The sequence below is a fragment of the Arachis hypogaea genome, chromosome 11 (assembly GCF_003086295.3).
Source record: "Arachis hypogaea cultivar Tifrunner chromosome 11, arahy.Tifrunner.gnm2.J5K5, whole genome shotgun sequence".
Lineage (NCBI taxonomy): Eukaryota > Viridiplantae > Streptophyta > Magnoliopsida > Fabales > Fabaceae > Arachis > Arachis hypogaea.
Window position 1 is genome coordinate 131,043,271 of NC_092046.1, and position 12,481 is coordinate 131,055,751.

The following is a 12,481-nucleotide window of genomic DNA, read 5'->3' on the forward strand; positions in this document are numbered from 1 at the left end:
CATGCATCTTATCGATTAGGAAGCCTTGTTGTGGTTCTTTTGAAGGTTTAGCAAAATAAATGGAAAACAAGCAATCAATTTTTTTAGAAGACTTGGCCTAGGGTTGGCATTAGAAATTCTATCCTTATAGTCCCGTCAATGATGACAACAATTAGGCCTTGCTTTATTTAGTTAACCCCTAGGTATAGAGGAAAATCAAATGAGAGTAACTAACTTGAGTCACAAGTCCTAGTTTTCACCTTAGGGAAATCTAGCTTTAGTGCACTCCAAGTCAATTAGCAATTTCTAATTCCAAATCAACAATTGACATAAACTATTCAACTCTTTCTAATGACTCAAACCCTATGCCAAGTAAGAAACTTTTACTCCATAACTAATGTTGGCATTTTATCAAACAATTGATGAGCAAGGAAAAAAAAGCATAGTAAAAAAATGAGAAGGAAGTAGAATTGAAAGTGCTTCAACACAAGGAACTAACAACAATTAACAAAGAACAACAATGGAAATGAGCTTCTCAAAAAATTGAAAAAATCCAAAACTACAAAGTTGAATCTAGGATCTATGAGGATTGAGCAATTACAAGCACTAATTGAGATTGGAGAAGAAGATCTATAACATGAACAAATGAATTGAGAATTGCAATGGATCTCACCAAAGTGTGATTGGAAATTCAGAAAATGGATGAAGATGAACCCTAATGAGAGCTTGGAATCTCCCTCTCTCTCTCTCTAATCAAGAGTGTAACTAACAAATAGCCAAAAAAATCTAGAACCATCTAAAAATGAGCCAAAAGTCCTTAACCCTTCAACCCTTGGTCTTCTTAAGCTCTTCCCACCAAGGCATTTCCCCCAAGATGAGATCTCCAACTGTCTCCACGCCCAGGTCACGTGACTTCTAAAAAAAAATCATGTTCGAGCATCGGCGCGTACGCACAAAGCACGCGTGCGCGCCACTGGGGCATCTTGCAATGTGAGCGGAGGCGCAACGTACGCGTGCGCGCCCATGGGGGTTATGGCTTAGCCGCTACACAAGCCGGCTCGTGGCTTGGCTTCTGGCTTTTGACTTCTAGCTGCGCAATCCACGCGGGCGCGCCAAGTACGCGCACGCGCCCTTGCTGAAGTTTCCAAAGCTCAATTTCTCATGCTCCTTTCCTTCGCGCCCATTCTCCTTCTCTCTTCCGGTTCATCCCTGCCCTATATTCTGAAACCACTTAACACACAGGTCACGGCATCGAACGGCATCAAGAGAAGATTAGAAATGTATCTAATTTTGTGCAAAATAAGCATGTTTTCATCCATGAGGCAAAAGTTAGGAAAGGAACACAAAGTCTTGTATTTTCATATGAAAAGCGTGTGGAATCATTGATAAAACCCCTGAAATCAATACAAGATAAACCCTCAAAATGGGGTTTATCAACCTCCCCACACTTAGATTCTAGCATGTCCTCATGCTTAGAGAAATGCAAGAGAAACGCAAAAGATCGAAGGATAATAGAGGTATAAGACTCATGAGGTGCAACCTAATTACGTGAATGCAACTACGACTAGTGCTACCATCTACTTGGTTAGGAACAAATCAACCTTCCTAAGATATATGCAAGCATATAGGGCACGGTGGCGGTCAATATATGGGATTCACCAATTTTTGAGCATCAAGTGCAATATATGCAACTTCGCATGAAGCATGCTCGTGAGAGCCGGGAATCATGAATTAGAGCCTTCAAACCCTCACCGAAAGTGTTTACACTCTATTCGCTCGAGTGTCTAGGGTTGATTCTCTCAATTTTCTCCTAATCATGCTTTCCAAGATTTGTTCCTCATCTAATCAATCAACATATATTTCCTGCATGCATACATCTATCATGAGGTCTTTTCTTTGGTTGTAATGGGGCTAGGGTTAAGGTAGGATGCATATATGGTTAAGTGACTTGAAATTTGAATCTTTGATAAGCTTTAAACTTTCCACCTAACCTATGACATCCTATACAATTGAGTTCTAATCTAACTACCCATTCTTCACTTTTTCACATACTCATGTATTTTCTTTTTTTTTTTTTTTCACAACACTTGTGCATTGATCTTATTAAGCTGCACTTTGCTTTAGGGCATTTTGTCCCCTTTTTATTCCTTTCTTCTCTCTTTTTTTTTTCTTTCTTATTTCTATTTTTTTCTTTCTTTTCATATTTTTTTTCTATTTTCTTTTTCATTTGTTTTTCTCATTTTATCAATGCATAAGGTTTTACATCTGACCAATACATGAGTATGTACCCAATTCCCAATATTTTCAATAACAATACAAAACTGCCCCTTTTATTCCCCCAATGTCCCAAGGTTTCCACGCTTGAATGATACTCACACACACACTAGCCTAAGCTAATCAAAGATCCAAATGAGGACAATTATGGTTTTCCGCTTTAGGCTTGTAATGTGCTAATTTAAAGAACAAGTGGGTTAAGCGTAGGCTCAATTCTTGGCTAACAAGGGAAGATAGAGGGTAAGGCTATTTGGTAGGTGGGCTAATGAAGTGATGGCCTCAATCATATAAATGCATGAATACAAGGAATAATGGATATATAGACTCAAACAAAGCAAGAATTACACTCATAGAGAGAAAACAATTGCACACAAGAAGGAGAATAAGTGACTATAAGATGTAGCCACAAAACAAGGCTCAAAGCTCACTAGCTTGTGTTCTTAACTCAAAATTCATGTTCTAAAATATAGTTCTTCAAGCAAGTTTGGCATCAAGATATTCAAAATTGGCAATGTCAAGGTTGCCCCAAAGTATTAGTTTCCTAAGAGAGAGTTTCATTGTTCCAACCAAGTAAACTTATCATGCAAATGATATCAAAGAAAACCTAATCATGCAACCTATCCTACTACAAAGGCGTTCAGAAAATGAAAATTTATTTGGGTGTTACCTACGGAGATCGGTCGGCCGACCTCCCCACACTTAAAACTTAGCACGGTCCTCCGTGCTAGAGGTGATGCGCAATGGGTGGCAATGGCCGAGTCCTGAGTGTCCTTCATCTCTGTTATCATCGGTACTTCCGCTTGAAGTTGTGGTGGATGTGGAGATATCTGGCTCCTCCATGGGTGGGGTGACAATGCTTAGAAGTTTCTTCACGTGAGCATATCGGCGTTGGTTACGCCTCTCATAACGGTCCAACTTCTTGTGAAGGTCTTCAAGGCGTTGGGTGGCTGATTTTTGTGGCGTGGATGATGTAGTGGTGTTGCGAGTTGGTGTGGGCAGTCCAATGTCCTTGGTGACTTCCGGAGGCTTGAAGCACCTCTTGGTCGGAATAACATCGCCCTCGACCGGGATTGAGGTCCTCCTATCCTTAATCTCTCGGTGGACGCCGGCTGCCGCCACTAATTCGGTCACCATAGCGGGGAATGGTAGATTTCCCTTGACATGAATGCGCCCCATGGATTGGCGAATGGCATGCGAAATGTCGACCGGTTTCTTGGTTAAGATGCACCATATCAATAAGGCAAGCTCGGCGGTAATGGATGACCCATGGGTGCTTGGGAGCACGTAGTGAGCTAGAATTTGGGCCCATGCCGTGGCTTCTTGAGTGAGGAAGCGTGCATCTAAACCTTTTGGTCTTTGCTTTATGGTCCCCCGAATCCAACATGCTTCGGGTGAGGCAATTACGCGGAGGACTGCGTTCCAATCGAACTCACGGTCGTCGCATGCTGTCAAGACTTCTTGATAGGCGTCATATCCATCCGCTAACGGCCCAATCCCAAGGACTCCTCGGATGGCTTCCACTGTGATTGACACTTGCTTCCAGTGCACAAAGATTGATGTGAGAAGGGGTGAGTGGTAGTTGGTGTAGAATTCCACCACCCATGATAAATTGACCTCCTTGGGTTGCCTCAAGAGGAACCTCCATTGCCTCCGGTCAATGTGTGGCATCACTATCGGAGTGAGGTGGGCCGGGAGGACTAGAAGAGGCTCTGGGTGATAATTCCTTTCAATCATCCTTGAGTAAACAAGTTCGCAGTAGCGGTTAGGGAACTTGTTCGGATCCTTCGGAGGGTTGTCCTTCTCTAGAACATCAACGGGGCCCTTAGCCTTCTTTAGGAGTGGCTTGGCCGTTAGTTCCTGGCGTGCTCTATTGGATGCTGGCTTCTTCGGGGCTTTCCCGTTGCTCTTTTTGATGACCATCCTATGATAGTAAAGAAAGGAGATAACATCAAACCCAAAGAAGCGTAATTGAATATGATTATGCAAATGAGAAATTGTGCCGTGAGAATATGGGTATCTTTATTACATGACAGCTGCAACATGTAACGAAGATAACATGTGATGAGCAAGGCAAATCATTGGCATGTGGTATAGGGGTAGTGTAGGCATGCAAGGAAAAGGCATGAGAAGCATACACCCTCAAATACCAAAAGTGGGAAGCAATTTATGGAATGGTGAGTGGGTGGATTGTAGAATGTGAAGGTGCACCCAAAAGTGACTAGTTAAGAAGCAAGAGTCACAATGAGTTCAAAAAGTGTCATGTATGCATTTCTTCAAACACTTGGGGTGCATCCTTTTGTAGTATGTAAATAGATTGGGGGGGGGAGCAATGTAACATTCCACAAACCAACATTAATCACTACAATGCACAGTGGTTATAAGAAAATCATGCAACACATCTCATCCATCAATGCAAGAGAAGTTATGACCCAAGTGCCTATGAAGAGTTAAATGGAAAAGGAGCCAAAAATACCCTAAAGAAGTGAGGGGCTCAAAAGAGGGGGGGAAAGAAAGAGACTACCTAAAAGAGAATGAAATTAACTGACTAAGAAGCAAAAGAGAGAAGTAGAGCAAGAGGGGAGCCTAGTATAGTACCTTGAGAGAGATGGAAAAGGGTATGTGGGAGGAAGTTGTGGGTTGGAATGATGGAGAATGGAGGGGGCAATGTAGGGGCCACCGGAGGTGGGTGGTCGCCAGAGGTGATGGTAGGGGGTGGTTGTTTGAGAGGAGAAATAGTAGTAGGTAAATGGGTAGTAGAGGAGGTAAGAAGAAAAAGGGAGAAGAAGAATGAAGGGAGCAAGTGTGCTCCCCATTATGTTTACGTTGGCCACCCACGCGTGCGCGGCATGGGCGCGCAAGCGCAAGGAAGCGGGGTGGAGTGATGGTGCGCGCGCGCAGCAATGTGATTATGCTCCAGGCTTGAGATGGGCTTGGGGTTGGCTTAACTCTCTGGAATATATACCAGGATTGCACAGGGGCAAGGGACGCGTGTGCGGCATGGGCGCGTACGCGTGCCTCGCGTTGCGGGCGTGTGGGCGCGTTGGCGCCTAGTGTGTGCACGCGGCAGAGGTGGTGGGCTGGTGGCTTAGTGCAGGTGCGAGAGTGGCCTAACTCTCTGGAATATGTACCAGGAGTGCACAGGGGCGATCGACGCGCGCGCGCGAGGTGTGCTAGCGCGTCGATCTGAGGATTTGTCAAGGAGTGCGTACGCGCCCTGTGCGCGCATGCGTGAGCGGCCTGTGCCTCAGGCATGGTGCGGGCGTGAGAGTGGCCTAACTCTCTGGAATATGTATGGAGGGGTACTTCTTGCAATCCACGCGTTCGCGCACATCGCGCGTCCGCGTGGATGGTCGGAAATGCTTCATGGGCGCGTGCGCGTTAGGTGCGCGCACGCGCGGAAGGGTGCCTTTTTCAAAGTTGCATGCTCTCGCACCACTTTCAGCATTCCAACCCTCCAAACAACCACTTTAGGTACTATAGAAGGATGTTTTGACATGATAAAGTACCAAATGAACTCAACAAATGAAACAAAATTTGAAACGAAATCTAGCTACAACTTCATCGATCACCTAGCTACCAAACATAAAGTCAAGTAGTAAGCAAGTATCAATCAAAGAAGAATTCAATGGCTATGTACAAATGGTAGATCTTACCATGGTGGGGTGTCTCCCACCTAGCACTTTTGTTTACCGTCCTTAAGTTGGACGTCCACTAGCTCAAAGCTTTTGTTCAAGAGATGCATCCCTCAAGAGGAACACTTCAAATTCCTTGGAGTTCTTTCTTTGCTCACCATGGTACAATTTGAGACGGTGTCCATTCACCTTGAAAATGTCCGGACTTGATGGGTGGCGCAAGTGATAGACCCCGTAAGGTTCTACTTTCTCTACTTGGTAAGGTCTATCCCATCTTGATCTAAGCTTTCTGGGTAGTAATCTCAACCTTGAGTTGTAAAGGAGCACTAGGTCACTGGGTCTAAATTCCCTTCTCCTAATGTTCTTGTCATGAATGGCTTTCATCTTTTCCTTGTAGAGTCTAGAATTGTCATAGGCTTCTAATCTCAAGCACTCCAGTTCCGCCAATTGAAGCTTTCTCTCTACTCCGGCTCCACCCAAACTCATATTGCATTCCTTTATGGCCCAATAAGCTTTGTGTTCGATTTCTACCGGGAGATGGCATGCTTTACCATATACAAGTCTAAAAGGGCTCATGCCAATGGGTGTTTTGTAAGCCGTTCGATATGCTCAAAGTGCATCGGAGAGTTTAGCGCTCCAATCTTTCCTATTCGGCTTCACAATCCTTTCCAACACATGTTTAATTTCCCGGTTAGACACCTCGGCTTGGCCGTTTGTCTGAGGGTGGTAGGCCGTGGCGACTTTGTGTATGATGCCATACTTTCTCATGAGGCCGTCCATTTTTTTGTTGCGAAAATGGGATCCTTGATCACTTATGATTGCTCTTGGGGAGCCAAAACGACAAATGATATCATTCCTCACAAAAGAATAAACAACATGGGCATCATCTGTCCGGGTAGGGATTGCCTCCACCCATTTTGACACATAATCGACAGCTAACAAGATGTAGAGAAAGCCATTGGAATTTGGAAATAGTCCCATGAAGTCGATTCCCCATACATCAAAGATTTCACAAAAAAGCATATTTTGTTGGGGGATTTCGTCCTTCTTAGAAATATTTCCAAACCGAATGCATTGGGGACAAGATTTGCAATAGAGGGAAGAATCTTTGAGAAGGGTTGGCCACCAAAATCTGCAATCAAGGACCTTTCTTGCCGTTCTTTGGGGGCCGTAGTGGCCACCTCCTTCGGAAGGATGGCAAGCGTCCAAGATTGCTTGGAATTCGGTTTGAGGTATGCACCGTCGCACTATTTGGTCTGCTCCACACCTCCACAAATAGGGATCGTCCCAAACATAGTATTTGGATTCGCTTTTCAGCTTATCCTTTTGATGTTTGTTGAGATTGGGAGGGAAGGTGCGTGAAACCAAGTAGTTTGCTATTGGGGCATACCAAGGAACTACTTCTGAGATTGCGTGCAAACTATCTAGAGGAAAGGAGTCATTGATAGGAGTGGTGTCGTCATTTGTGTGTTCGAGGCGACTTAGATGGTCTGTCACTAAGTTTTGGGAACCACTCCTATCCTTGATCTCCAAGTCAAATTCTTGTAACAAAAGCACCCAACGAATTAATCTCGGTTTTGATTTCTTTTTGGCCAACAAATACTTTAGTGCCGCGTGATCCGAGAACACTACTACCTTGGAACCAAGAAGATAGGCTCGGAACTTGTCCAAAGCAAAAACAATATCTAGGAGTTCCTTCTCGGTAGTAGTGTAGTTGGATTGGGCTCCGTCTAGTGTCTTTGAAGCATAAGCTATGACATAGGGAATCTTACCCTCGCGTTGTGCTAACGTGGCTCCTATCGCATAATTCGAAGCATCACACATGATTTCAAATGGTTGAGCTCAATTCGGTCCTCGCACAATAGGAGCTTGTGTCAATGCCACTTTAAGTTTGTCATATGCTTCCATACATTCCTTGCTTAGCTCAAATTCAGTGTCCTTTTGCAGTAGTCGAGAGAGAGGTAGGGCTACCTTGCTAAAGTCTTTGATGAATCTCCGGTAGAATTGATGAGCGGATAATTTATACGCTTTTTGACATTGTTTTTAGTATGTTTTTAGTAGGATCTAGTTACTTTTAGGGATGTTTTTATTAGTTTTTATGTTAAATTCACATTTCTGGACTTTACTATGAGTTTGTGTGTTTTTCTGTGATTTCAGGTATTTTCTGGCTGAAATTGAGGGACTTGAGTAGAAATCAGATTCAGAGGTTGAAAAAGGACTGCTGATGCTGTCGGATTCTGACCTCCCTGCACTCAAAGTGGATTTTCTGGAGCTACAGAACTCGAAATGGCGCGCTTCCAATTGCGTTGGAAAGTAGAGATCCAGGGCTTTCCAGCAATATATAATAGTCCATACTTTGGCCAAGAATAAATGACGTAAACTGGCGTTCAACGTCAGCCTTCTGCCCAAATCTGGCGTCCAGCGCCAGAAAAGGATCCAAAACCAGAGTTGAACGCCCAAACTGGCACAGAACTTGGCGTTCAACTCCACAAATGGCCTCTGCACGTGCTACACTTAAGCTCAGCCCAAACACACACCAAGTGGGCCCCGGAAGTGGATTTATGCATCAATTACTTACTCATGTAAACCCTAGTGACTAGTTTATTATAAATAGGACCTCTTACTATTGTATTTGACATCCTGGATTGTATTTTGATCCTGTGATCACGTTTTGGGGGCTGGCCATCTCGGCCATGCCTGGACCTTCACTTATGTATTTTCATACGGTAGAGTTTCTACACTCCATAGATTAAGGTGTGGAGCTCTGCTGTTCCTCAAAGATTAATGCAAAGTACTACTGTTTTCTATTCAATTCATCTTGTTTCGCTTCTAAGATATTCATTCGTACTTCAATCTGAATTCGATGAACGTGACAATCATCATCATTCCCTATGAACGCGTGCCTGACAACCACTTCTGTTCTACCTTCGACTGAATGAGTATCTCTTAGATCTCCTAACCAGAATCTTCGTGGCGTACACTAGAATGATGGCGGCATTCAAGAGAATCCGGAAAGTCTAAACCTTGTCTGTGGTATTCCGAGTAGGATTCAATGATTGAATGACTGTGACGAGCTTCAAACTCGCGATTGTTGGGCGTTAGTGACAGACGCAAAAGGAGGGTGAATCCTATTCCAGCATGATCGAGAACCGACAGATGAATGGCCGTGCTGTGACAGAGCATGTGAGCATATCTTTCACTGAGAGGAGGGGATGTAGCCACTGACAACGGTGATGCCCTTGCATAAAGCTAGCCATGGAAGGGAGTAAGACTGATTGGATGAAGATAGCAGGAAAGCAGAGGTTCAGAGGAACGAAAGCATCCCCATTCGCTTCTCTGAAATTCCTACCAATGAAGTACATAAGTATCTCTATCCCTATTTTATTATATAATATTCGAAAACACCATTATCACTTTATATCCGCCTGACTGAGATTTGCAAGGTGACCATAGCTTGCTTCATACCAACAATCTCCGTGGGATTCGACCCTTACTCACGTAAGGTATTACTTGGACGACCCAGTGCACTTGCTGGTTAGTTGTATCGAAGTTGTGACAATTATGAATTAAGATCAAAGCACCAAGCTTTGGAGCCATTACCAGGGATTGTTCGAGCCTGGACATCACAATTTCGTGCACCAAGTTTTTGGCGCCGTTGCCGGGGATTGTTTGAGTTTGGACAACTGGCGGCTCATCTTGTTGCTCAGATTGGGTAACTTTCTTTTCGTTTTCTTTTTAAAAAATTTTTCAAAAAAATATTTCAAAACTTTTCTCATCTGTTTTCGAAAAAAAAAAAATTTTGTTTTCAAAAATTTATTCAAAATTTTTAAGAATGAATTCTAGTGTTTCATGAAGCATGCGAAGCCTGGCTGGCTGTAAAGCCATGTCTAAATTCTTTTGGACTAAGGCTTCCAAACCATCAACATAGAGGCAAGTTACTTGGATAAGTAATGAGCAGTATATTCTCTTATGTTGCATGCTGAAGCTTGGCTGGCCATTGGCCATGTCTAGTATTTTGGACTGGAGCTTTCATTGAAAGCTTGGCTGGCTAGTGAGCCATGTCTAATTCCTGGACTGAAGCTTTAGACTAACATGGCAAGATTCCTGGAATTCATATTAAAAATTTTGGAATCCTTATTTTCCTTTTTCAAATTAATTTTCGAAAAAAATACAAAAAAATTAGAAAATCATAAAAATCAAAAATACTTTTCTGTTTCTTGTTTGAGTCTTGAGTCATATCATAAGTTTGGTGTCACTTGCATATGCATCTAGCAATTTTCGAAAATATCATGCATTCATAGTGTTCTTCATGATCTTCAAGTTGTTCTTGGTTAGTCTTCTTGTTTGATCTTGATGATTTTTTGTTTTGTGTCTTTTCATGTTTATCATATGCATTCTTGAATCCTTAGTGCGTAAGCATTAAAGAATTCTAAGTTTGGTGTCTTGCATGTTTTCTTTGCATTAAAAGTTTTTCAAAATTGTGTCTATGATGTTCATCTTGGCATTCAAAGTGTTCTTGGTGTTCATCTTGACATTCATAGCATTCTTGCATGCATTCATTGTTTTGATCTAAAAATTTCATGCATTGCATAATTTTCATGTTTTTCATAAAAATTCAAAAATCAAAAAAATATCTTTCCCTTTTTCTCTCATCAAATTCGAAAATTTGGATTGACTTTTTCAAAATTTTTTAAAATCAAATTGTTTCTCATGAGTCAAATCAAATTTTCAATTTGAAAATCTTATCTTTTTCAAAATCTTTTTCAAAAATCAAATCTTTTTCAAAATTCTTAGTTATTTTCGAAAATTAAAAAAAAAATATTTTTCAAAAATATTTTTCTTATTTTTATATCAAATTTTCGAAAATAATATAATCAATTAATGTTTTGATTCAAAAATTTGAAGTTTGTTACTTGCTTGTTAAGAAAGATTCAAACTTTAAGTTCTAGAATCATATCTTGTGATTTCTTATGAATCAAGTCATTAATTGAGATTTTAAAAATCAAATTTTTTTCAAAACTAATTTCAATCATATCTTTTCAAAAATATCTTCTTATCTTATCTTTTTCAAAAATATCTTTTCAAAATATCTTTTCTAACTTCCTAACTTCTTATCTTTTCAAAATTTGTTTCAACTAACTAACTAACTTTTTGTTTGTTTCTTAACTTTTTCAAAACCACCTAACTAACTCTCTCTCTCAATTTTCGAAAATATCTTCTCCCTTTTTCAAAAAATTCTTTTTAATTAACTAATTATTTTTATTTTTATTTTCAAAAAAAAAAATTTTTCGAAAATTTCTAACATTTTTCAAAAACCATTTTTCAAAAATCACTAACTCTTTTTCAAAATAATTTTCGAAAATTATCCCTCCCCCATCCTATTCTACTTATTCATTCATATCCTAACATCTCATCTCACATCTCTTCCATCCGTACAGTTGTGCTTCTTCCTTTACATCACATTCTTTGTCTCCCCCTCTTCCTCCACTCACACAGGGATCCCTATACTGTGGTATAAAGGATCTCCATTATTATTATTATTTTTCTGTGCCTTCTTCTTTGTCATATGAGTAGGAGCAAGGATAAGAACATTCTTGTGGAAGCAGATCCAGAACCTGAAAGGACTCTGAAGAGAAAATTAAGAGAAGCTAAAATACAACAATCCAGAGAAAACCTTTCAGAAATTTTTGAACAGGAAGAGGAGATGGCAGCCGAAAATAATAATAATGTAAGGAAGATGCTTGGTGACTTTACTGCACCTAATTCCAATTTACATGGAAGAAGCATCTCCATTCCTGCCATTGGAGCAAACAACTTTGAGCTGAAACCTCAATTAGTTTCTCTGATGCAGCAGAACTGCAAGTTTCATGGACTTCCATCTGAAGATCCTTTTCAGTTCTTAACTGAATTCTTGCAGATATGTGATACTGTTAAGACTAATGGAGTAGATCCTGAAGTCTACAGGCTCATGCTTTTCCCTTTTGCTGTAAGAGACAGAGCTAGATTATGGTTGGATTCTCAACCCAAAGACAGCCTGAACTCTTGGGATAAGCTGGTCACGGCTTTCTTAGCCAAGTAATTTCCTCCTCAAAAGCTGAGCAAGCTTAGAGCTGATGTTCAAACCTTCAGACAGAAAGAGGGTGAATCCCTCTATGAAGCTTGGGAAAGATACAAACAGTTGACCAAAAAGTGTCCTTCTGACATGCTTTCAGAATGGACCATCCTAGATATATTCTATGATGGTTTATCTAAGCTATCAAAGATGTCACTGGACACTTCTGCAGGTGGATCCATTCACCTAAAGAAAACGCCTGCAGAAGCTCAAGAACTCATTGACATGGTTGCTAATAACCAGTTCATGTACACTTCTGAAAGGAATCCTGTGAGTAATGGGACGCCTATGAAGAAGGGAGTTCTTGAAGTTGATACTCTGAATGCCATATTGGCTCAGAATAAAATATTAACTCAGCAAGTCAATATGATTTCTCAGAGTCTGCATGGAATGCAAGCTGCATCCAACAGTACTCAAGAGGCTTCTCCTGAAGAAGAAGCTTATGATCCTGAGAACCCTGCAATAGCAGAGGTGAATTACTTAG

At 41.3% G+C, this 12,481-nt stretch overlaps 1 non-coding gene across 1 annotated transcript; it reads right to left on the bottom strand.

The window, feature by feature from the left end:
• Positions 1 to 11,985: 11,985 nt before the first annotated feature.
• Positions 11,986 to 12,093, bottom strand: LOC112724870 (small nucleolar RNA R71). The gene has a single exon (XR_003164012.1). It is a non-coding gene; the product is annotated as a small nucleolar RNA R71 (small nucleolar RNA).
• Between the last annotated feature and the right edge of the window lie 388 nt (positions 12,094 to 12,481).